Source organism: Melospiza georgiana, chromosome 13 (genome assembly GCF_028018845.1).
Source record: "Melospiza georgiana isolate bMelGeo1 chromosome 13, bMelGeo1.pri, whole genome shotgun sequence".
Classification (NCBI taxonomy): domain Eukaryota; kingdom Metazoa; phylum Chordata; class Aves; order Passeriformes; family Passerellidae; genus Melospiza; species Melospiza georgiana.
This window is the reverse complement of record NC_080442.1, coordinates 20,626,227-20,649,704: the sequence shown is the minus strand read 5'-3', so window position 1 is coordinate 20,649,704 and position 23,478 is coordinate 20,626,227. Positions and strand designations below refer to the sequence as shown.

Genomic DNA, 23,478 nt, shown 5'->3' with positions numbered 1-23,478 from the left:
TTTCCTTCCTTTCCCTGTCTCTGACATATCTATTGCTTTCTGACTGCTGCTGATCAGTGAGCTGACTCATGAATGGAACTGAGCTGATCATAACCTCAAGATACCCCAGTGGTACAAGTTAGCTCTGGTTAGCAATAGTTAGTGTAACTCTATATGTGATTCATACTTATGAATAAAGGGGCGAATGAAACTCAGCATTGTGAAGTTTCCCTGGCAGTTCATCTGCAGCCATTCTGGGCACTATCCATAAGCTTTGCCTCCAGTCTGCTTTCCTCCTTTCCAGGTAGGCTACAGTGAGCAGCACAAGTCACAGTGTAGGCTTATATGACATGACTTATAAAATAACAGTTGCACTATATCAATACAACCTTTGAGATTTTGACAAGCTTATTTGGTTTTTATTAAGAAGGAAGGTCATATTTTTTGTAAAGCCATGCTGATTGACATTAATTTAGTATTCTATTTGAATCTTTACTGCTGATGGGTTTTCCAGTCTCCTTGGACTTAAATGCCAGAGTAGTGGAGCTCATGTTGGAAGCTGAGAGCTTCTTAGTCAATCTTAGATCTTGTACAAGAAATTATATTTTGCATAGGCTTGGTCTGAATGCTGCAGTCTCCCACCATTGTTACTGTTAAAAGTTCATTGTCTCTAAAATATATTTTAATTTCTTTCAACTACAGAAAAGAAGCATTTACTGAATGCTTCTGGCTCTATTTGACCTGAAGAGCTTAGTTTTAAAATGAGATAGCATCAAAACATCTGCTAAAGTTGGTAAAAGCAGTGTTTTTATATATGATCTTACATGGTTTTGCTTTTGTGCTAAGACACCTCCTCTGGACATTGCACATCCTCAGAGTTCTCTTTTCTTCTAAGAAGCTGAACAGAATTTTCCCCTCAATACTCAGCAGAGGAGCCAACAGAACCAGAGCAGCTGTGAAAAATTGATTCCTTCATAGGAATGATGCTTCCCATGAGAACATGGAAGATGGGCCTCATGTCGTGCATCTGATGCCAGTATACTGGTGCTGCTTTGGCAGGCCAGGGAGCTGTCAGCCTTCATCTCAGTTGGCTGTTGTATTTCAAACTGTTCCTTTGTTCCTACCAGTATTTTGAGGTTCTCACTGTGACACCCAAAAGGCTATGCTGTGGAAATAAGAAACCAAAGCCCTGGTGAGCTGTTTTGAGCTTCAGCTCAGCACAGGTTCAGCAAACACCAGTTTCTTTTGTTTGTGCTGTTCTGCCCGAACATTGTTACTGACTGAAGGGGCGGGGAGGGGGGAGCTAAAATTAATGTACGTTTGGGAAGGTTTTTCCTGTGTTTTCTGCATTTTTTCTCCACAGATAGTTAACTTTCCAATTTTGCAAGTTTCTTAGCTCAAAACTCCTAGAGTTGAAATCACCCCAATTGTGAATTAACTGGTTGCATTTCTAAAGTTAGAACTCGCCTTACTAAATTGTTACTCTTGCTTCTGAAACCAGATGCCGTGGTTAAATGTTGCTGGCAGTTCACAGAATTCAAATTGTTGAAACACATGTGGAGGCAAAAAATAACTGGGTTTATCCTGGACCAGTCTTTGTTCTCCTTCGAGGACAGAGGAGGGAGAGCACTGAGCTGAGCCACTCCTGCTGTGCTGTCATGTAGGATATCCGAGGGGTCAGGATCTGTTTGAATGGACCTTGAGGGAAGATTAACCCTTGAATTTGATAGAAAAGGAAAATAATTATGAGATCTTTGGGAAAGGGTTGGGCCTTCCTTCAGGACACAATATAAAACAAGCATATTTTGGGGTTTTTTTCCTTTAGTACTTTGTGTCTTGGTAGGTGTGATTGGTTTTTTATTGCCTTTTAAAATTTACCTTTTCTTTGTTACATTTTAAAAAAGAAATGTTGAGCCTGGGCTGTGCTTATGGTAGTAGCTTGGAAATAACTCAACGGTTTTGATTTCTCGGGCCCTTTTTAAATGGCTTTGGTGGAATACATTCTGAATTGATTTGAAATGATGGAGTTTGCTCCAGTGATGTTGGTCCTCATCTACAGAACTTTTTAGGATGGTCAAGGTGGATGACACCTAAATTTCTGATGGTTAAAAGAAAAAAAAGATCTCTGAACAACACAATAGGACAAGGATACATATTTCTTTCAGATGACCTGATCTCAGTGTTTCCTTCATATTTTTGTACACTAAGGCCTATTCTGGATTTTGTCTGCCTTCACTTTGACAGTAGCTAATGTGGAAATTGACAGTGACTATTTACAATGTTATGTGCCTTCAGGTAAGTGAATGGTTTGAGTTTGACTTAATCCTACTTCTTTGCCTCTGAAATTTTAGTGAGTACTAATGCTTCTGTCGAAAAATCTGCAGTAGACAGACTTCTATAAAGAAAATTCTCCTGGGATCACTGTTATAAAGATGGCATTTGCTTGCATTTTTATTCCTATTTCATGGGGATGAATAATTCAAAGTGATTATTGATTTCCCTTCCTCCCCTCACCACATCCCTACCCCCTATTTGTTTTCCCTCTCTGGTTTCATCTGAGCTAGATCTTTGCAGGAAAGCATGTGCTGCAGTGCTGATCTTATCATACAGGAGAGCATAAACCCAGGGGGGAATAGTGCCTGAAATGGATGTCCTGTTTGATCCATGTCTGAAGAATATTTGCATATTTCTCAAATTTTTCCTTTTTCTTAACTAAGCAGATTACAAGCAGAAAGTGTCTAGAAACCATTACATCCTAAACATGCACATAACTTACTAGCATTAGTTTGTAGGGACTAACATTTTATCTGTTTAAATTTAAAATATGCCTGAAAGAGCAATATCTGTTCTATAATAATAGCATATGGTTATTTCTGTGGTGTCTTTGCATTTAGTAGCAACTAGATCCTGTCACTGTTAGTTTTTTCTAGAATTTTCAGCTTGTCTTCAAACCTGGATTCATTTTGAGAGAAGTCTTCAAACAATGCCTGTTAAAACTGCCTGAACCTGACAGGTAATGGGTTCTACCGCCTCACAAAATGTGTCAGAGCTGATTTGTATTGCTTACGTAAAAATGTCTGCATGTCTACATCTTGGTTTCCAATTCTAAATGTTATACAAAAAAAATGAAGCACCTCTGGTGGTTTTATGAACCTGTGGTATGGGTGAATAAAAAATATGCCTCTTTTTAGGCAAGTCATGTCTAGTCAATGTCACAGCCATGTAAACATGGAATTATATACAGTGTTGTCAACCTTCCCAACTGTATGTTGTCTTGACAATTTTACTTGTGCCACTGCCAGTTCTAAATTCCACTCTGCCCTCTCCACAGCCTTCCTTTTGGTTTCTCTGCCAGCCTTTGCTCCTGCCTGCCATTTGCAGCACCTACAGTGTGATGCCTGATGCCTGTTGCCTCTCTCTTAAGATCCTGCTGTGATTTTTTTTTGTCAGAGCTGTCCTTCCTTGTCTGTAGAGCATTGCAGCATTTGCTACCCAAACAGCAGGCAGGGCACCTGCTGGAGTGACACTGCTCCCCATAAGGGTGTTAGCAGCCTTTGCACCCCTGTGCAGGCTTTGAAGACAGAGTTAAAACAGCAGGTTCCCAGGAATCCATTTTTGGGGCAGCTGGTACCTTTTCCAACAGGTTGCTGTCTGGTTCAGGGCAAGAATGGAATCTGAGGCAGTTAAGCATGACTGGAAGGAGAAAATACCCTCTGCACAAAGAGAAACCTTGCACTAGGATTTGGCTCATGTAGCTCACATTGCCTTGGTTGCGTTTCTTTCTTACTTCCAGTGGCAGACCTGGCTTGTCCCTTCTGCTGTGCTCTCTGTGTCTGACGGGTGATGTGGGAAGCTTTGCTGTGCCCAGGGGTGCCTTCATGTAGGCTGAGAAGTGCGGCCAACCCCAGCGCTGGCAGAAGGCACGATGGATGTATGCTGGTCTGGGAAATGCCCTGGGAGAAGTCTCCTCTTTGAGCTCAGTGTAATTAGGAGAACACTAGGGTTTATCCCAGCGTCACTAAGCACTCACTGGGATTCGGTCCTGTCCCCCTGGCCCTTGTGGCACCCCTGGGTGCTGAGGAGCGGAGCTGCTCTGTGCAGGAGCGCCCTGCTGGTCTCGCTGCGCTCTGGGGTTCACCTCAGTCCCTCTGCTCCTGTCCTCCTGGCCTTTGGCACTGCTGGTGTTTGCTCCAGTTTTACAGCCTTGATTTATAAACCTCCTTATCCTTTCCACCGAGAGTTCTAGACAGGTCATCTTCCGTTGTTTTCCCTAAAGGTTTGCAGTTGCTGAGTTAAATTAGGATCACCATTTTTAAAACCTTATTTTCTGGGGCAAGAAGGACCAGAATGTTGCCACTGAAAACTCATAGGGTTCATGAATTTGTTTAAAGTAGGAATTGGAAAAGAGGTTGGTAACAGGTGCACACAGTCTCTCTGGGCCTGCATTAGGGATGCTATTACCACAACAGTAAAACCTTACTTGAAGAAGAAAATGATACAAAACTAAATGGATTGGATGACTTGAGATTCCCACCTTTAAACTTTTAAAATTCCACATTAGGACTGTTAATTCTCAATAGCTCAGATAATAAACACTTCTTGGGCCCTGAAGCATCAGAAAGATGAAAACATCATTCTCAAATTAAGGAAGAAAAGCCTAAATATGTGACTGTATTGTAATAGACAAGAACAACAACAACAACTACAATAATAATAATAATAAACAACTGTACCTGCAAAGCTACCTAAAAGAATAAAATACTTTAGGGATTAAAGGTTACTTTAAATAGAACGATACTGACAATCAAAGGGTTGTCACAACATTTCAGAAATGGTTATTTAAAAATAAGAAAACTTGACAAAAGTGGGAAACACCTTTTTGGTCAGAATTTAGGCTGACATACAGATTAAAAAGATACATATACCTGTAAATAAGAAAGGAGATAGGAAGACTCAGTGAACGGTTGCAGAGAAAGATACAGTATTCAACAAAAATGAGTCCTTTAAATGCATCCTAGTGCAGCCTGTAGAAAAGAGTAAAAATTGCTGTAAAAATCACTGTAAAAATTGCAGAAATTAAGACAGCCAAGAGGATTTGGGGAGTGATTTGCCAAAGACTTGACCAAGTCATTGGTTCATTTGTTTGATTGAAAGCAGATAGCCTGTGGAAGTCAGTAACTGGATAGTCTAAGCAAAGAAAGCTTCCAAATGCAAACAAATCTTTGTGCTTCTTGGCAGTTTTTTCTGTCCTGTGTGCTGTCTGCTCTTGGATGTGCTGTGATTGCCTTGTGCAGTGAGAGCTTGAAAGCTGGGGTGTAGACTAATGGAGAGGTCAGCACAACTCTGCATTTCACACAAAGGTGTGGGGAAATAAATATATTTTACTCAAAATAATATCTGGGCTATGTCTGGGTCAGACCACGGTTATTCTTTGTCCCAAGGTTCTCAGAAGATAGTATATTCTTGATTAGAATGTATTTTCTTATTAAAGCCTTTGGCCTATAGTTTTTTAGAAAATCAAATGTTTTTGAGCTTGAGATGGTAGGCAGCTTGGAGTTTTTGTTTAGAGAAGCATGACCTTTAGACTCATTGTAAGACTTATGCTTTAGCTGTAGTTCTGGATATCTCATACATCAAAAAAACATACAGCCTTCATTTATATAAAACTGTTTTAAACATCATAGTAGAGAAAAACATGGAGATATGACCATGGCGTTTGAAAATAACAGAAAAACATTTCAAGAAGTGACTTTTTATATTTATGCTGGCCTAGGGAAAGACCCTGTCTATAGCTTATTATTATTTATGATCCAGGATATTCCTGTCAGTGTGATACTGGCTAAGGTGTGTAGTCATTAAATAAGTGTTCACATTTTTAACAATTTGATTCCATGTTTAATTCCATATCCTAGTCAGAAAGGAACGACACCTAACATCACAGGAAGCTTTGTGGCCTTTTCAAAGCCATGAGGACAGGGAACAGCCTAAAGACAGGATCTTTGTTTCAAACCATAGTTGTCCATTTGACAAAATGGAAAAAAGTGGTTTGAGGCTTTTTAGCATAAATAGGGAAACCCTCCCTGTCTCTTTCTAATTCAATATGTAAAATAAATCCATCCTTGGATCAGAGAATAATAGTGTCTTTAACCTTTCATGTTTGAGTGGTCGTTGTAGTTGAGCCTCATCTTAGCAGTGGTCCTGGTGCCCGCTCTGTGAGGTTCCATAACTGTCAGGTGAATCTCCTGATCTCCTAAAGGACTGAAGAAATGGAAATTACCTTGATCATAGCTCTAGGTCTTCCTAGTAGAAGCTCAGTGCCCTTTTTTTAGGAACTGGAAGAGCCTTGAAGATAGGTGAGTGCTTCCCTTACTAGTTCCCTTTTGCTTCTGATGACTATTTTTAGGTTTATTGCTAAATGTTGTTTTATTTAAAAGCTAAAAAGAAGAGATTATCTGCAGCTGCTATCTGATCATATGAAGGCAGTGGGGCTGCCTCAGAGAACATGTGTGCAGGAGGCTGCTTAGTCCACTTAAATAACAGGTGCATGGTAAAAGCAGCAGCTACTTTAAGAACCTCTTCAGTTTTGAGAAGTGTTTTGCTGGTCAAACAGTACACATATGCCAAGAACTGTGCTTTGTGAAAACCACCATACCTTGTAAATTACTTTTGCTTTGTAAACGTCCACTTGCAATGTATAAAAATATGCATTCCAGTTTGCTGGGGTGTGAACATGTAACTAAGAGTGGAAAGTGAGAGGGAAACTAGAGACAGAAGATGCACCTAGCTTCAGACATTAATTTCATAGAGATAGCTGTTTCTGATGTACATTCTCAATAGCAACTGGACGATGCAAATTTTTTGTGACATAAAGAAGTATTTTGAAGCAAAAGAGAAAAGAGCACGACATATTGTTGAAAAAATATAGTTTCTTGTAAAATAAGATCATGGATGGAAGATAACAAATTGGTCTGTTTATATATTAAAAAGGTTTTAATGCATTTAAGGATATCCAGCTAGTTCATACTTTAGTTGTACTTGCGTGAGTGTTAATAGGAAGGGATTTTGAAACAATTACTAATATCAGGAAATGTCCTGATTAGACAGTAAAATCTAATTTTGCTGCTTGAAATAGAATATATCAATATTAAAAAAAATCAATGCAGAAAGAGATCATGCTACTCCAAATATCCTGCTAGGGGCTAAATTTGATCACTGTTGTAGTGGGTGTAGAAAAGGAAAAGGCTTGTAGAGTTGTGTGTCATTGTATGAAATGGCCTGGGGTATATGCCCTTCCTGAGTGTGCAACGGGAGCCGCCCTTCTGGAGTGCTCTGAAAAATCTGCTGATGGCAGTGCAGTTTGCAGTGTGGGCCAGTTCTAGAGCAGACTATGTGATCCCCTCCCTTCCCTCCTGCACCCCTGGCGCTGCTCTCTGAAGTGACAGACACATCTCAGTGCTGTGGGTGCATTAGAAAAGACCCCAAGAACTGCCTAAGGGGTGAAATTGTCCTGGGCTAGCCATCTGGGGCAGTTCTTGCACTGAAGTGGATGATGTTAATTCAAATACTAAGAAGCTTAGCTTATATGAAGCAGTAATAGCAAATACATCCTCCTGCTTTGTCTTCAGCACTCCTACATAGCAGCACCTTTAAGGTAATATCCTTTGCTCACCTGGTGCATCTTTAAACTTAAAAAGGGGACTGCACATTTGGTTTGCAGTCATCTGCATCCCCACTTGTTTACTTGGCTCTTTACTTCTGACTCCTTTTTTACTTTGACTATGCAAAACTCTTCAACTTGTGTTATACTGGTTATAGTGGGATGACAGCTACAATGGGTAGTGATAATGACCCCCTCTGTTTCAAAGAATGTCCATATAAAGGGGACCTATAGCATGGAGCTATTTTCTTCATAGTTTGTCCTTTGAGAATATTTTAACCTTTGGTCTTTTTAAAATATGATGCAATGTTACCTGTCCAAAACATACAGAAATTTAAGATGTTTGATCCAGTGCATTGATTTTTCCTCAGGTTTACAGATATTTGCCACTGATTGATGTCATCTGAAAGTTACAGAAAGAAAGGTTCTGATTTGGGGTTTTTTAACTTTTAAAACTTAAAATTCTGTGATATTTCTATTTCTGAGCATTGCATCGTGTCTGACAAAAACCACTGAGGGAGACCTGCTGTGCAGCTGACAGGACATCTCCAGCTTTCACATTAATTCTGGAATCTAAAGTAAGCCAGCATCATGTGTACAGCAAGCAGGGCAGTGAGAGTGATTTCAGTTTTTGCTGTGGGGAAAAAAATCAAAAAAATCACTATTGCCAACTAGCACACCATGAAGTAATCTGTATATTCCAATGCTGGACTGGGATGCCTGCGACCAGCAAAAGAGAAACAAGGAGGCACAATTATTTGCAAGTGCCTTGGAGCTGATACTGACTATGAAACAAGTTGCAAGGTTCTCAGAAAACAATGTAAACATTTATCTGAAAACATGCTGGAAATAAGTCTCCAGAGGTTGAATATCTGGTATTCTTGCCTCACTCATTGGCATTCACTGTCTGTCCAGTGTGGTCCAAGCTCAGCACTGGCCCGTGTCCGTGCATGAGCAGCCAGGTGCTGGTGTGTGGGGTCAGGTACATCTGTCCCGTCGCAGGGGTGCTTCGTGTCGCTGGTTTTTAACTGGAGGAGCAGCTCTGCAGCTGGAGTCCGACGTGCGGTTCCAGTTTGAGACAATTAAGCCGAAGGCGCCCGAGGTGGGATGGAGAGCAGCCCTCCGGCAGCCCGCGAGGACAGAGAGGCCCGTGAGGCCCAAGAGCGATGTGGAAAGCGTTCAGCCGTGTTGGCCGGGCTCTGACCTGCGTCGGGTATTTCGGAGCGCGGGCCGCGGTTTGACCGCAGTCGGGTGTTCCGCAGCGCGGGACCGGAGCTCGGTGCGCGCCGTTGCCCGGCGATCGGGAGCCGGGGCCTCAGCGGGCCGGCGGCGGAGCGGCGGAGCGGCGGAGCAGGCCAGGCCGCCCGAGGGGCCGGGGCCGGCGCGCAGAGGGTTAAAGCGCTGCGCTCGGGTGGGGCCGCGGCGGCGCCGCCCCCTCCGTGACACGGCCCCGCTCGCCGCAGCCCGGGCCGGGCCGTGCCGTGCCGTGCCGGCGCATCCTCCGCGCTCAGCGCAGCCCGTCGGCGTCGCTTCCCGGCAGGATGGTAGGTGCATCTTCCTTCCCCACCGGCCTGGGGCGAGCAGCGAAAGGTGCCGGGGCGGTCGGGAGCGAGGAGCCCCGGTATCGCGGAGGTTGCGGGATGGAGGCGGCGGCGCTTTGTTCGCGCTCGGATGCTGCTCGTTGCTTTGGAAGACGTTGGTCGGCGGGGAGGACGGGCCCTTGTGGGGAGGTAGCGGGGGATGTCGGTGACGGCGGGCGGACCTGTCCGGGCTCTGCGCTCCTGTGCGCGGTCCCGCTGAGCTGCTGGGGTGCGCAGCCCCGGCAGAGTCGCAGGTGAGCAAACGCACCTGCGCGGAGCGCTCATAGCGGGTGCGGGTTTATTGCCTTGGAATTTGGGGGGTTGAGGGGGATTAGTGACAAGAGGGGAAGGTGACTGCGGATGGAGCTTGGAGTTTCTATGATCTGCGGACCTTCCCCCTTCTCAGCTGTTTGTGCTCGAGTATAGGAACAAAACCCAAATTCCCCAGCTGCTCAGCTGTTTGCTGCGCTTGTGTCCTTAGCTCAAACACAGAGAAGAATGTATGAAGATGGGTTTAGAGAAGAATCTGGAGAAAGTATTCTGCCTGTCAGGAACGTAAGGAGTCCTGCATCATTATGTTTTATCCCAGTATAGTTTTCTGACCCTGAAGATGGTGTGCTGCTGGAGAACGGAGGAGGTGGTACAAGGCATCTCACAGATGCTGCCTTTGGGCAAGGCTTGGTAAAAGACAGCATTAGCGTCTGTATCACCGTTCAGCTGATGCTGGAATGAGGCTAATACCAGGCAGGAGGGGGGAGGGTTGTTAAGGTGGACTGTCGTGCTATCGATTTGATGGAAGAGAGATGCAAGGCCTGTCTTCTTTTGCAATTTCTCTGTCCTTTGGTGCTGCACACCTGCATATGAAGTCTGAAGTCTATGAAGTAGCTGAAGTCTGACTTCAAGCTTCACAACACTACATGCTTCCAGTACAGGAAACCAAAAAGCATCCAAATGTGTCCAGTAGGTGGGAGAGAAAAAAGGGAAGGTTCCCCTAAAATGTGAGTCATGCAGCCTTTCTGTGGCAGCAGAAGGAGATGTGGCCAGTCTTGGAGCTGATTTTCACCCTAGTAGGCTATAAGCAGGGACTTTGTGCTTAAGAAGTGAGAATAACAAAATGCTTTCTTTTTCCTAGCAGTAGTCCTTTGTCATCCCTCACCTTGCTGGACTGCCCTTGTAACACAGAGGGATAAGGGGCCAGCTGTCTCTTTATCATCAGCTCTCCTGCTTTACCAGTGGTACTGTGTGATGATGATACTGCTGCAGTCACAGACACATGAGGTTCTATTTTAATAGGGTATCTCTGGCATTCGTTAGTGTCGCCACCAGCAAGCTTCTTGGTAAAAGTGTTAAATTATCTGTATGCTAGAGCTGAAATGTGTTGAAGTATTTCAAAACATGGCCTTTTATCTCCAGGGTTCCGAACTAGAGGAGCAAGAGCATGGTTTGGCACTTTGGATAGACTTGGGTATGTGACTGTGAATATCTGTCAGACACTGTTGTTTTGGCTAAGAGGGAAAAAGAGAACAAGCAAAACCTTGTAAATCAGGGAGGGAGCAATGAAAAAAAGTCAGTAGAGATACCAACAAAAGCTCTCTTAATATAGAAGAGAGGGGGCTGCGAGCGATCAGACTGGGACTGTCAGTGCTTAGGGAGGGGAAAGGGAGGGAGCTGTGATCACTGTGTCATTGATCCTACAGTGAGCTCGAGGGGAGGAGCATGGCTGCTGCACGCTCACACACGCAGAGACACACGCACACACACACTGCGGCAAATTCTGCAGCTGGTGCCTGCTGGCTTGTGACTGCAGAAAAAACAAGCTCCGGTTCAAATTCTCTGATCTCAGAGACGAGGCTGTTTCTATTCCAAGTTGCTCTGGTTCCGCTGTGAAAAGCCCTGCAGGCTGGGCATTGTTCCAGAATGACGGGGATTCCTCTTTCTTCTAATGGGGTAGGGGCCCTTTTGCTGTGTCAGGTCAGTACCCTCTCTGTTTCCTTGATGGCTTCACACTGGTTGGCTGCATCCAGCCTCTGTTGCTGTCCTTATAATTTCTCCAGCAAGTAGTTACTGAGTTGGGACACATTTTTTTCTCCTCTCCTTTCCTTTCCTGTGATCTGGCAAGGCCAGGCTGTGAGACCTTCTGCCTACTCCCATTCTGCAGATAGAGAGATGTGTAGCTTTGCAGTAGTTTCTTTCCTGACAAAACAATCTACCTCCTGTCATGTCCTTTTGCCGCTCTTCGTCATTGTCTGTCATGCTGGCATACCTGAGTCACATCTTCAGCAGGTGTGGTGGTAAATGGATGGTAGACTGGATCACGGGAGCATGGTGAGCAATTGCCAGCTTTGTGGTGAAAGCAAGGAAGCTGCATGTGTGTGAACAAGAGGTGCAATATGTCTCCAAGGGGCATGGCTGGACACCAGGGGAGGCACAGAAGAGTAGTTCCTCAGCACGAGTTTCTGTGGGATGTGACTTGTGCTCTTTGTACATGGTCAGACACAGACCTTCCTAGGTAACTTCTGGGATGCATCTTGCAAAGGAAGAAGAAACTCAGAAGCAGATAAAGATGCAGTAATAGATTCTTGTGATAGGCGTCTGAGTACAGAGATCTTGGTGGATGCTGCTTCTAGCAGAGCCCAGGGTGCTTGTGACAGGCACTATCACAGGCTTTCCACTGCTCCTTGATGGGCAGAAGAGAGGGGCCTCCAGACCCTGAGAGGAGATGCTATGGGAGCAGTTCAGGTAAGTCAGGTTAGTACACGGAGACCCGACAGTAGCAGCTAGCTTAAAACACAGGGAGTATCTTCCAGCCTGTTAGGCAAAAGTACCTGTGGAAGAAGGGCAGCTGATAGAGACCCTCCATCAGCCCAGAAACTGTGTATGGAAGGAAGGAGAGCAAGCTATGTGTAAATGAATGCCTAAAATTTATTCTGGGGGGAATTTACTGAGGTGGAAAAAAGATTTATTTTTCTTTCCCCCTCAAAAATCATGAACGTTCTGGACTCCAACACCAGCACAGTAGCTGTTGACAGGAAAGATTAGAGAAAGTATTGAGCTAACTTCTTAATTTGTATTATTTTTTTCTCCATTCCCTTAGAGGTGCTTGGGTGCACAGTTATGAATTCCTCTTACAAATACACCTGCTGTATTTGCCGTAAACACTTTCCTTCTAAAACACTGAAAATGTTTCAATTAAACATTGGCATTAACAAGCTTCTGCCAGTGTTTTGCAAGTTGGTGGAGCAGGCAGGGGATCGGGGTCAGTGCCGTGGTGGGAGCAGCGCGCATCTGCTTGTCCTGCCCGTGGCTGTCCCCGAGCACGCTGCCACCTGCACAGCTGGGAGTTTTGGCTCACAAGGGGAGTGAGGGTAGGGCAGTGGGCAGCAGGGAGTGTGGAGGAAGCTGGGATTATGGTGGTGGAACAGAGCAGGGTGGCCGCACAAAAAGCAGTCTTCGTTAGTTCATGCTTTGCTGTGCCTAAGCTCTGTGGCTTTTTACCTTTGCTTCACACTAAAGAAATGGAGATAAATTTCTACATGTGGTGACTTTAGATCAGTTTTCTTCCTCTCATAGCTTCCTCTCCAGGATCTCAAAAGTTAGTATTGATGGCACAATTAGTTATGTATCCAGCTCTTCAGGAAGTTTCTATCCTTCTGATGCTTTATTCACAGATGAACATGAGCACTAATCTCCTTGGCCAGCAGGTTCTTAGTTCTCCTGAGACAGCCCTTGAAGTCTTGCTCAACTGATTTCTCAAATGCATAGAATGTTACTGGGTTGACTTGGTTTTTTGGTTTTATTTTTTAACGAGGAATACAATTTTGATTAATTTCTGCTTTTTTGAAAAGCAGCATTATCTCAATATCAGTATTTGGAAAGATATTAGTGAGTCCTTTCTTTCTTTGCTTTCGAAAGTAAAGCCTTGAATATTTCCTCCAAGAAGTTGAAGGCTGAGAATCACCAGCTAAAGGAGACTTGCAAATCACAGAGGGGCAGGATTCAATATGCATGCCGGTTATCAATACATAGCTACAAAGCTACTGAATAACATTTGTCTCTCTTTGCACGTGTTACTGTCACTCATGCACCTTCTTGCGAGGCACTGAAGTCTTTGGCAATGTGCTAGAACCTACCTCGGGGCTGTAAAAGTTCAGTGCTGTTTTTCACAACGTGCTATAGCTACAAACAAACTGTGTTTAAGAAGCATGGCAGCATAACTGGCTTCCTCTATTGACTTTCAAGTTGAGAAATTCAGTTAATTGCTTTTACACTTTGCTAACCTTTTATTTCACTGATATCACCTGTCCATTCTCTATTAAGCTTCAGTGTCAAAATTTTAAGTAATTGAAGAGAAAAACTAGAAGGAAAAGACCATTAGTAGCTCCCTGTTGAAAATTGTCTGAGGAGTGTCAGTGTGTCCTCAGGAACTCCAGATGTTCTTAGAAGAGAAATGGGCAAGAAGCCAGTGGTTTTTCTTCTGGGTGACTAGATTTATGTTCTGAAAAGCTTGCTTAAAATGGATTAAGAGGGGTAAGTTAAGTTGCAGCACATAGAAATGCAGACACTACCCAAGCCATGTGAGAAGTCAATGGCCTCCATCAAAAATTACTCCTTTGCACAAGGGTAAAGCATTGGATAGGGTGGCTCTCTGCGCCTTTGATCCATCTTTCTGAAGAGTCAGCTTGCAGGCTGATAGGTATAATACGTGTTTTGGCCCAGTTCTTTGTTGCTAGATTTGTGTCAGTTTCATTTGTTAGGGCTTTTCTTCTTGCTTTGGTCCACACTCAAAGGCAAAGACCATTGCTAAGGAAGAGGGAGGCATGGGAGCAAGAAAGGTTTCCATGCCTGCATGGATGTAAGGGAACTGAACAATAAGAGGCCCCGAGAGAAGCATTTGTGGTGATGGAAGCCTCTCTTGGTCCTTTTTATTCTCCCTGGTTAGTACGTTCAGTTCCTGATTGCACTGTGTAATCTGCAAGCTGAAAGGGACCTGTCTGGATGGGGTGGCATTGTGAAGCAGGGGCTCCTGAGGTGGAATGACTTGAGTGAGCTTGTTTCAAGCAGACTGGTGAGAGGCAGTGGCTGAGAGGACATAACGAGGGGGTATGGCCTGGACTACGCTGCTGGAAACCTCCTTGGCTGCTTGCAGGGCCCTCTCTCTCCACTTCCAAATGGACAGGCCCTGTGTTTGCTGGCAGAATGGAGAGGAGGCCTCGAAGTTCTCAACTTTGAAATGACTTTTTGTATCATATTCATTATTGTTGTACTCCACCACAAATCAAATCCCTGGAGCACAGACCACGCAGAGGATCTCTCAAGGGTCACCTAGATTCAGGAGTGCAAAGTCAGGATGCAACAAAGAAAGCTGTTGGCAGGGGAGAGCTGCTTTTTCTCAAGGGCTGGCAGAATGCGGTCCTGTGCTTCACCAACCACCTCAGCCACTCGGAGTTCACAGCTGGTTTAATATCTGTATCTTCGTGGGGGCTGACATCCAGCAGGTCATCCTAAAAACAAGCAAGAGAGAGAAGAAAAGCTACTTGGAATGAGACTGTTAATAGTATGCAATAGGAATGAGGTTTAAAGAGTCCAAACAGTTGCTGTAAGTCAGAGGCAGGACTCTCTTACAAAAATTTGGCATCTCAATAAGCAAACAGGAGGAAATCTCAGAGTTATTTTCCTGTGTGTGCAGTCATCCCCTCTTTTATACAATTAAGTTCTCCCTACCTCAGGCAGTTTATTTGTCATATTGATCAGTTGAGGGGAAAAAAAAAGATAAATAGAACAGATCATCATGAGCTGCTGTGCCTCCAAGTCAGTCAGAGTCAGTTTTACCCAGATACTTCTCAACAAAGAGAAACATGCAGTTTTCTTCAGTCTGTGCTATGTTCTTGTTGTAAGAGCATGTGTTAAGGAATGCATATTCTTATAAAAATTAAGGGATAATAAGCTGTCTAACTTCGTGACTTACAGGAGTCTTCATCTCTGGAACACGGAACAGGGTATCTGCCTCATGCCAGTGGGAGTGGTTTTATGGAACTTCTGTTTCAGGGACTTCAGCAACTCCTAGCTGAAGTCTAGCTGACACAGGAATGGGAAACATTAGTTTGTTTTCCAAAGGGATCAGCTGTAATAAGTCTGTCAGGGCTGGGTGGAGTGAGGACACCAGATAAGAGGGTGTCTTAAGTTGTGTTCAGGTTTTCTTTTGTGGATTTCGCTGGAGACATTTAAAAAGTCACAGCTTCAGCTGCTCACAGCTGGAGCCTGTGCAGGGCTTCATTCCTGGTTTATGTGAATGCCACACACTGTTCCTCAGCAGAAGGATACAAGGCCTACATGAGTCAGCAAAGCTGCTGCAGGGAACAGAATATTTTTGTGGCCAATCTAGCAGCTGACAAACTAGGTATAACTGCTCACCTTATCAATTATCTCAGTGGTGGTATAACTTCCAGTTGCAAGGCAGTAAAAATATGAGAAATTATTTCCAAAGTGAGTACCTGCATCTTCAATTAGTGGTTCTAAAATGGCTGAGCTATCAAATTGCTCCTTAGCATAAGAGTGAGACAGTATGTGCAATTAGGGAGCAAAGAGATGGTTGCTATGGTTGACATGGTATAGAAATAGAGGTTGCCTGGGAGAGGAGCTCTAGATGGCATGAAAATACCACAGGGAGGAGGGAGGATGGAAAGCACAGGCAAGTGGTTAGCAGAAATATCTCCTGGGATGTGGCAAGTGCCCACAGCCTCCCACACCTTAAGGAATATTTCATTTCCTTCTCTGGCCCTGCTGCTGGTTCACCTTTGTAGTAAATGCCCAGGAGGCAGTCAGTCATTTCACAGAGCCTGCTCTTACCTTAAAGCATGAACAATTCTCCTGGCTTGCAGTAACGGTATGGGAAGGTGAGTTATGAAATATCTCCAGCATTACACATAAAAGGAAACCTGAGAACACTTTCAGATTCCTCAGCCCTCTTCATCCTGACAGATTCAGCAACATTTCTAGAAACCAGATCTTGTTCTCCTTCACTGCTGCCTGGTCCTCCCAGAAATATTCTTCTTTCTACTGGCTATGTTTTTCCTTTCTCTGTCCATCCTCGTATGGTTCTCAATTAATTTTACTTTTTCACTCTGTTCCTGTTGAAAATCTTTTTTTTTCATTTGTGGAGCTATCTTGATGACACTGTCTCCTTTCTTTAGTTTCTTAAACTAAGTTCTCTGATTGCAGAGTTCTGCAGCTCTTAAGGCTTTTGCTCTGCCTCTGAGCTGTTCTGAAGTTTGCTTTTTGTGTCCCAAATCAGATGCTCTCTTCTCTTGTGGTGTTAGTACCTCACAGCTCCCCTTACACTGAGGGAGCTGGAATGCGGCTGGTTTGTGGGAGTGTGTCTGTGACTGGTTGTCCTGTTTGTCCTCCTGGAGACAGCTGTGCGGGTGTTGTGGTTGGGAGCTTGCGGTGAGCCCTCGGAGGAGCGCGGGGCGCGTCACGGCCCTGCTCTGGCTCCCTGTGCTCCTGCCCGTGGTGCTGTGTGCTCCGCAGTCGGGGCTGGCCGGGAGCCCTGCTGCCCCTGGTCCCAGTGCAGAACAGCACAGCTGGAGACCCTCGGTGCGCGTGTGGGCATCGTGTAGAGAGGCTGCTCCTCTGCCTTCTGCTCAGCTTCAGTGTCACTGGAATATGAGCAATAGCGGTCAATAGACCACGTGTACCCCAAATTCCCCTCAGTCTGCAGCTGGGATATTAGCCGAAGCCAAAGCCAGTATCTGGAGATTTGCCCTTGTTAACAGGCATGAGTTGGTGTGGGTGTGCGTTCAGTCTGAACAGAATGCTTTGCTTCATAAAGATGTTTGAATCATCTTCCTTCTCTCTGCTCGCTGCTTTGAGCTTTCCTGTGCTTTGTTTATTCAGTTCCTCCAGATAAGGCACATCTCCTATTGCAAATCCACAGGACTTTATTTCAGTAGTGCTGTGTTTTTAACTGTGTGTCTTGGTATCTCAATGTGAAAAATCATCAAACACTATTTTGAAATATTCATAAAAAATAAAAACTCTTACATATAGTAATATCTTCCTGCTTAAACACCATTGACTTCCCCTCCTTTTCTAGGTGCAGTTTAAAATCCCTCATTTAATGCTGTGGTTGAATCTGTGGCCTGTTTGGTGATGGTTTCCACTGCTCCACAGGCAGCACATGGCTCTGCCCTGGCCCTCCTTGACAGGGGCTCAGCAGTTTGCTGCAGTTTCTTGCCTCCCAATTTTCAGACTATTTTCATATTTCTGTTAAAAATATGTTTCCCTTTGCTGGTACACCATGAATTTCTCAGAAAATCACTAAAGATTCCCTTTAAGGGGAAAGATTTTTTAATTTAGCTATTGACAAATAAATATTTCTGTATTTCTGCGGTGCGTTTGAAGACCTAAAAATAGAAAGTATATGAAATAAATCTTAACAGTAGACTTTTTTCAGACTATGAGAGGCAGAGCACTTGCTGCTAGACCACAAAGCACTATCTGTAGCCAGTTTCTCATGATTCTCAGATGCTGAATCACACCAGCAAGCTAAAACTACAGCGCTTTCCCAATAATCTTACAAAAATAAGTAGCTACTGCAGCTATCACATGTTGTGTCAGGAGGGAAGGAGACAGTGAGACAGCCCTTTTGCTGTGATCCCTAGTGATCTGCCTAAGCCCTTTGCTCTGCTCATCTCTGGAAAAGCAACAACAGCTGGATGTGCCCAGGATTTCTGGGGTTGCTGCATTGCCTCAGGCTCCGGAAGGCAGTGGTCAGGCACAGTGTGCACAGCAGCCACCCACCTAGGACTCAGAATGGCTCTTAGCCTTTGCTGGGGGGTTTCTGCCAAGTTCTACCTGCATCCCTCACCTGATGTCTCTCTCCTTGCCTTGGCTGAGAGTCTCCTCTCACCTGGCAAAACACTGCCAGTAAATGGCAAGGAGGAACAGAGTGGGACTTGTCCTGTCATTGTGATAAACACATCCAGGTCTATTCCTGGGGTGCCAGAAACTGTGTTTGAGTTCCTGAGCTGGAACCAGCTCATGAGGACCTGAATGGTGAATCCACAGTTGTTGGCTATGTACTGGCTGCCAAAGCAGACTTTGTGTTTATTTTTTAACTCCTGAGCCTACCTCACTAGCTGGCAGAGCTCCTAGGTGTGTGTCAGCCAGAGCTGGTCCCACCTGCCAGCTGTGCACCGTTGAGGCTGTCTGCTCAGTGCTTTCCCACCTGCCAGCTGTGCAGTGTTGAGGCTGTCTGTTCAGTGCTTCCACCAAGGGCAGGCTCATTCCTTTCCCACCTGCCAGCTGTGCACTGTTGAGGCTGTCTGCTCATTCCTTTCCCACCTGCCAGCTGTGCACCGTTGAGGCTGTCTGCTCACTGCTTTCCCACCTGCCAGCTGTGCACCGTTGAGGCTGTCTGCTCAGTGCTCTCCCTCGCTGCTGGACGGCGTGGGGCAGCCCTGCTGTGCCAGAGGAGTGGGGCACAGGCTGTGCATGTGCGCAGACCCTGCCCAGAGCTCAGTGCAGAACCTTGTCTGCTCTTCCTCTGGCCTTTACAATCTCCCACCAAGGAGCTGTGGCTTGCCGTACTTGGTACAGTCCTGGAGTGCTGGTGAATGACTGTGTTGTTTCATTCTCTGAATGGACACCATTTGGGGCTGGATCCTTTTTCTTCCACTGGCACTGAAGAAACTGCAGTTGGAGGCCTCACAGCCTCAGAATGAGAGAGACTGTTACTATCTCAGTGTTATTATGTAATTTCAGAGTGAAGGAAATGGCAGTCTTTCAGCTTGCAATAGCTCTGCAAATGCATACACTCCAAGAACCCTATGCATGGTTTCACTGTCTTCAGAGATGGATTTTGTTCAGTGAACATCAGGAAGAGCACATGATCCCAAGTTCAGCTCTTTGCTGAAGTGTAGCAGAAAGGTACTGAGCCATAGCAATATCTAGGATCTTCTTGTTAGAGTCTTTTCAACAGTGTCCCCTTGAAGAGGGATGTTCATGTCAGCTAAGACAGCCAGAAGTGAGGTAGAGTTGGTTTTTAATCACTGTAGTTTGTGAGCCTTGATAACATTTTCAGACTCCAAAACTTCTGTATTTTTTATCAATGTATTATTGGTGTTTACTTTACAGGTAGAACCTGGCCTGATAAACCTAAATAATTTTAGGGACAAAGAAGGGAGGAAGGGTGTGGGAAGGCCTAAGAGAGGTAATGAGGGATAAAGAATGCATCTTGGGTGGGAAGGGGCTGATTCCTATGTGGTCAGACAAGCAGTCTCCATCCTCTGGATGGCAAAGATGTGGGAGCTCTGCAGCCCAGATTTGGACCTGCTATCAGACAGGTACACAGACTGGTAAGTGAGATCTCTGCCCTGAGTTTTCTTTTATTGGCTAAACAGTCCCACCCGACTTCTCCTCTCATTGAGATGTGCCAGTCCTTTTGGCCCCTCTGCTCATTCTGATTTGTTGTACTGGTCAGAGCATCATGACTGATTTCAGCACTGTCACCTGAAAGTCACCCAGTGCTCTCACCTAAGGCGTCATTTCACAAAGGTGAGAAACTGGGTCCTGCTGCCCTGACACTTGATCTCTGATTTCAGCATGGTGAGCTCTAAGGGTGGTTCTTCCAGTCATGATTAACAGAATAAGACCTTTGAGATTTGATGGTCTGAAAGATTAAAGAAAATAACAAGCAGCATCTTGCATAGCCATCCTTGACAGCTCTTCAGACTAGCCCAGAATTTATTCTGCAGCTACAAGGGCTTTAGGTGTTTCCATTTAAAGCAGCAGAACACAAGGATCTGTGCTGTCAGCATGACCTCCTTTTCTGCCTCTACAGCCATCTGTCTGTTTGTAGGATCATCTCGCTCTCTCAAGCATCCTGTTTGTCACAGTTACCCCAGTGCACTGTCCTTTCTTCCAGCCCAGCCTGACCTCCACAGAAGAGACCTCTCTGCCTGATTGCTGAGCACTAAACCCACAGCATCTGCTCCCCTGTTCTCTCCCTCTGCCTCTTTGCAGGTGCAGCCCTGAATGGTTAGTTCATATCCACTCCAGAGCCAGTGTGGCTTTGCTCTTCACTTGCTATCCTCTGCCATAACCAAAGAAATTCTACACTCAAGGGACCATATAGTCAGAATATGTTATTTTGAAGGGACCCGTAGGGATCACCAAGTCCAACTCCCTGCTCCTCACAGGTCTAGCTAAAATTAAACCATGACTAAGAGCATCATTCAAATACCCCTTGAACTCTGATGGGCTTGGTGCTGTTGGCAATTCCCCAGGGAACCTGTTCCCACGGCTGCCCACTCTCTTGGTGAAGAACATTTTCTAATGTCCAATCTGAACTCTGTTGATGCAATTTCATTCTGTTTCCTCATGTACTAGTGCTGGTCACCAGAGAAGGGAGATCAGCAGCTTCTCCTCTGCTGCCCTTCTTCAGAATGCTGTGAACAGCAAACAAGGGTACCTCAGCTCTTCTATACATTACTCTAGGTGAGCTATACATAGTAATGCCATGAGTCAAAACTACTTAAAAGACAGACATCAAGTTAGCAAACAAATATATGGTCATCTTTGTGCAGCATTCAGAGGTAAAGTACAAGGGCTTCATGATTTCCACTACTAAATACAAAGTTGATCAGTACAGTAGTGATGAAGGGACATGGAGGTGGCTAAATTTATAGATGATGCAGTTACTGACATGTAGGAAAGTCTGGGAGGAACTTCAGCAACTAAATTGCACAGTCATGGTGTCCATTAAATTCATAGTCAAAAAAAAACAAAGTCAAGCACACTAAAGAAATTAAACCTTCTAGACTCCCTAAAAGGGCTTAATAGTTTCATGGCAGGGTGGCATTTGGATTTCACTGTGTATCCTAACTGAAGATCTTTATTTGGTGCAAAGCTGATCTTAGGTTATGTTATGATGCATAAAAAAATAGGATGGGGAATAATACAGAAAATACAATAATGACACCCTGTGAATCTTCTGTGCTCCTTCTTGTATACTTCTGTTCTTGCTCATCCTAGTGGCCATAGGGATAAATGATAGCAGTTCCTAGGGACTAAAGAAACTCTGCTCCAAAGAAACAAGTGGTAAAGACCAAGGGCTTTCTTCCTTGGTGGGGGCATGATGGATGGAAATATTTCCTGCAAGTGCATGTGCACAAGGATCACTGCAGAAATCATAACGTGCCTGAACACACAGAGTGAGGGTTCATACAAAATGAGAAACGCAATACTACTGAAGAGAGGATATTTATTTAATGTAGCAGCTTCTGAGTATAGTTGGAGAGGGCTGCACAGGGTCAGGGATCTGTGTTCAGAATGCATCTGGAGATGAGCTGTGTCCAGATATTTGTTCCAGGTAAATTGAAGACAGCAGCCTTCAGGAGCCTGAGAAGGATATTCTTGAACTGGTCAGTGGAATGGAGGGATTTTCTTATTTGCAATGCACACATTTCACTGTGATGGAGCTCTAATAAGGACAAATGCCAGGAAGTGACCTGAACAGCATACTTCAAGCCCCCATGTCTGCAATGTCACTCATACCACTACACATTCCTGGTGCATATGGTTTTTGGTAGTGAGAGGAATGATGTGCCAGGCTGTGTGTTTAAATCCTCTGTCTGTGCGGCTGCTACCACAGGCTGTACAGAGAAAGTGGCCAGCAAAGGGTTTCTCAGCCTGAAAAGCACTTGGATTCACAGAGCCCTTAGCCGGGCATGTGGGCACTGTATTGCTGCCTTACTCACAGTTTGCAGCTCAGCCTGGAGTTCATGTGCTGCTCTGCTTTGCCTCTGGATTTAGTTAAAAAAGAGTTTGGGGTATTGGCGTGCATGGGTCCATTGGTATTAAGGGAGTCCATGTTTCTGGAAATGGCCTATGTGTACAGCTCTGCTCCTGGATCGTCCTGAGAATGAACTGCTGCAACTGAACAGAGGGAATCTACCCTGCAGTGTGCCAGGAGCAAAGTTATGGAGGGCTGCAGTGCTTCACAATGTCACAGAATTGGTTACCTGTAGGCTGGAAGGGACATTGTTTAGTCCAATCACATTTGTTCAAGAAGGGTAAGCAAAAGCAGATTTCCCAGGCCTGTATCCAGTTGTGTTCTTGGTATCTCTGGAGATGGATGTTCCACAACCTCTTTGTACAACCTATTTCAGTATTTTACCACTCTCATAGTAAAAATAGTGTTTTCTTGTGTCTATATGAAATTGCCTATGTTTTAAATTGTGCCTCACGTCCAGTCACTGAGCACTACTGAGAGTGCCTATCTTCCTCTTCTTCATTCCCTCCCATCAGGTATTTATTTATTCATATTGAAAATATCCCCCCCCCCCCCCCCCCCCCCAACACACACACACTCAGCCTCACCTTGTAGGAAAACAATTTAGTCCCTTAATCATCCTCACAAGACTGAGTCTTCACACGACTCAGTCGTTCCCCATCTGCCAGCAACTGCTGGCCCTGCAGCTTGAGCCTTCTCTTTGTTGCCCAGTGCAGGGGCCATTCCCGGGGGTGAGGGGCTGCCAGCAGAATGCTAACAGCCAGGCTTTGTGCACAGCCCCAGCTGCCTGGGCTGGGACCATGGCACGGCACTGAGAAGCAGTGTTTTCATGCCTGTTGGTGCTGCAGACGGGCCCCGTGCGTCTGCAGCTGGCCCTGTCAGCAGTGCAGCCCGCAGGCTGCCGTGCCCCGCAGATGGCAGGGCCTGGGAAGATGGGCACAGGTGGGCACGGTGACCACACTGTGCCCAGGAGCCTCCCTGGCGTGTGGCACGAGGACAAGGCTGCTGGTGCTGGTGCTGTGCACCACACAGGGATCCCCGAGGGATGTGGGAACCACTGCTAAAATTGTCTGGGCTGTGCAGGCACCAAGGGGGCAGAGGCTGCGTCACTTTATCCCAGTGGCAGTGCTGACTAACGGGGGCAGAGCACTGCTCTTCTGGATGCCCCAAGCAGCAGCACTGGAGATCCTGGCAGGGGAGAGCTGTGTGGATGCTGCACTATGGATCCATGGAGATCCAGGGTGCTCCTTGTCAGCTCTTCTGGGACATCAGCAATGCCTTCGCAATTATCATTGCCTCAAGGATTACTGTGGTTTTGTTTCTTTGGGCTGCACAGAATGCCCCAGGCCCAGCTTCCTGGGCCGTCCTCCCACCCTCCCATGCCCACGGCTCACTTGCAATGTCCCTTCTGGGTACAGGAACTTGCTTCCCAGTGTCTCCAGCCATTCCACATCAGTGCCAGAAATGCC

The 23,478-nt window shown here is 45.3% G+C and overlaps 1 protein-coding gene across 2 annotated transcripts in view; it reads left to right on the top strand.

Moving 5' to 3' along the window:
• MAP1A (microtubule associated protein 1A) overlaps positions 1–23,478 on the top strand; it is a 47,031-nt gene that overhangs the window by 10,232 nt on the left and 13,321 nt on the right. Inside the window, exon 1 of one of the 2 annotated variants that reach the window (XM_058033573.1) lies at positions 9,086–9,180. The exons of the other annotated variant lie outside the window; for it this stretch is intronic. The gene's annotated coding sequence lies outside the window, so the exon portion shown is untranslated. Of the gene's footprint in view, positions 1–9,085; positions 9,181–23,478 lie in introns of those variants that run through there. 2 annotated transcript variants of the gene reach the window in all.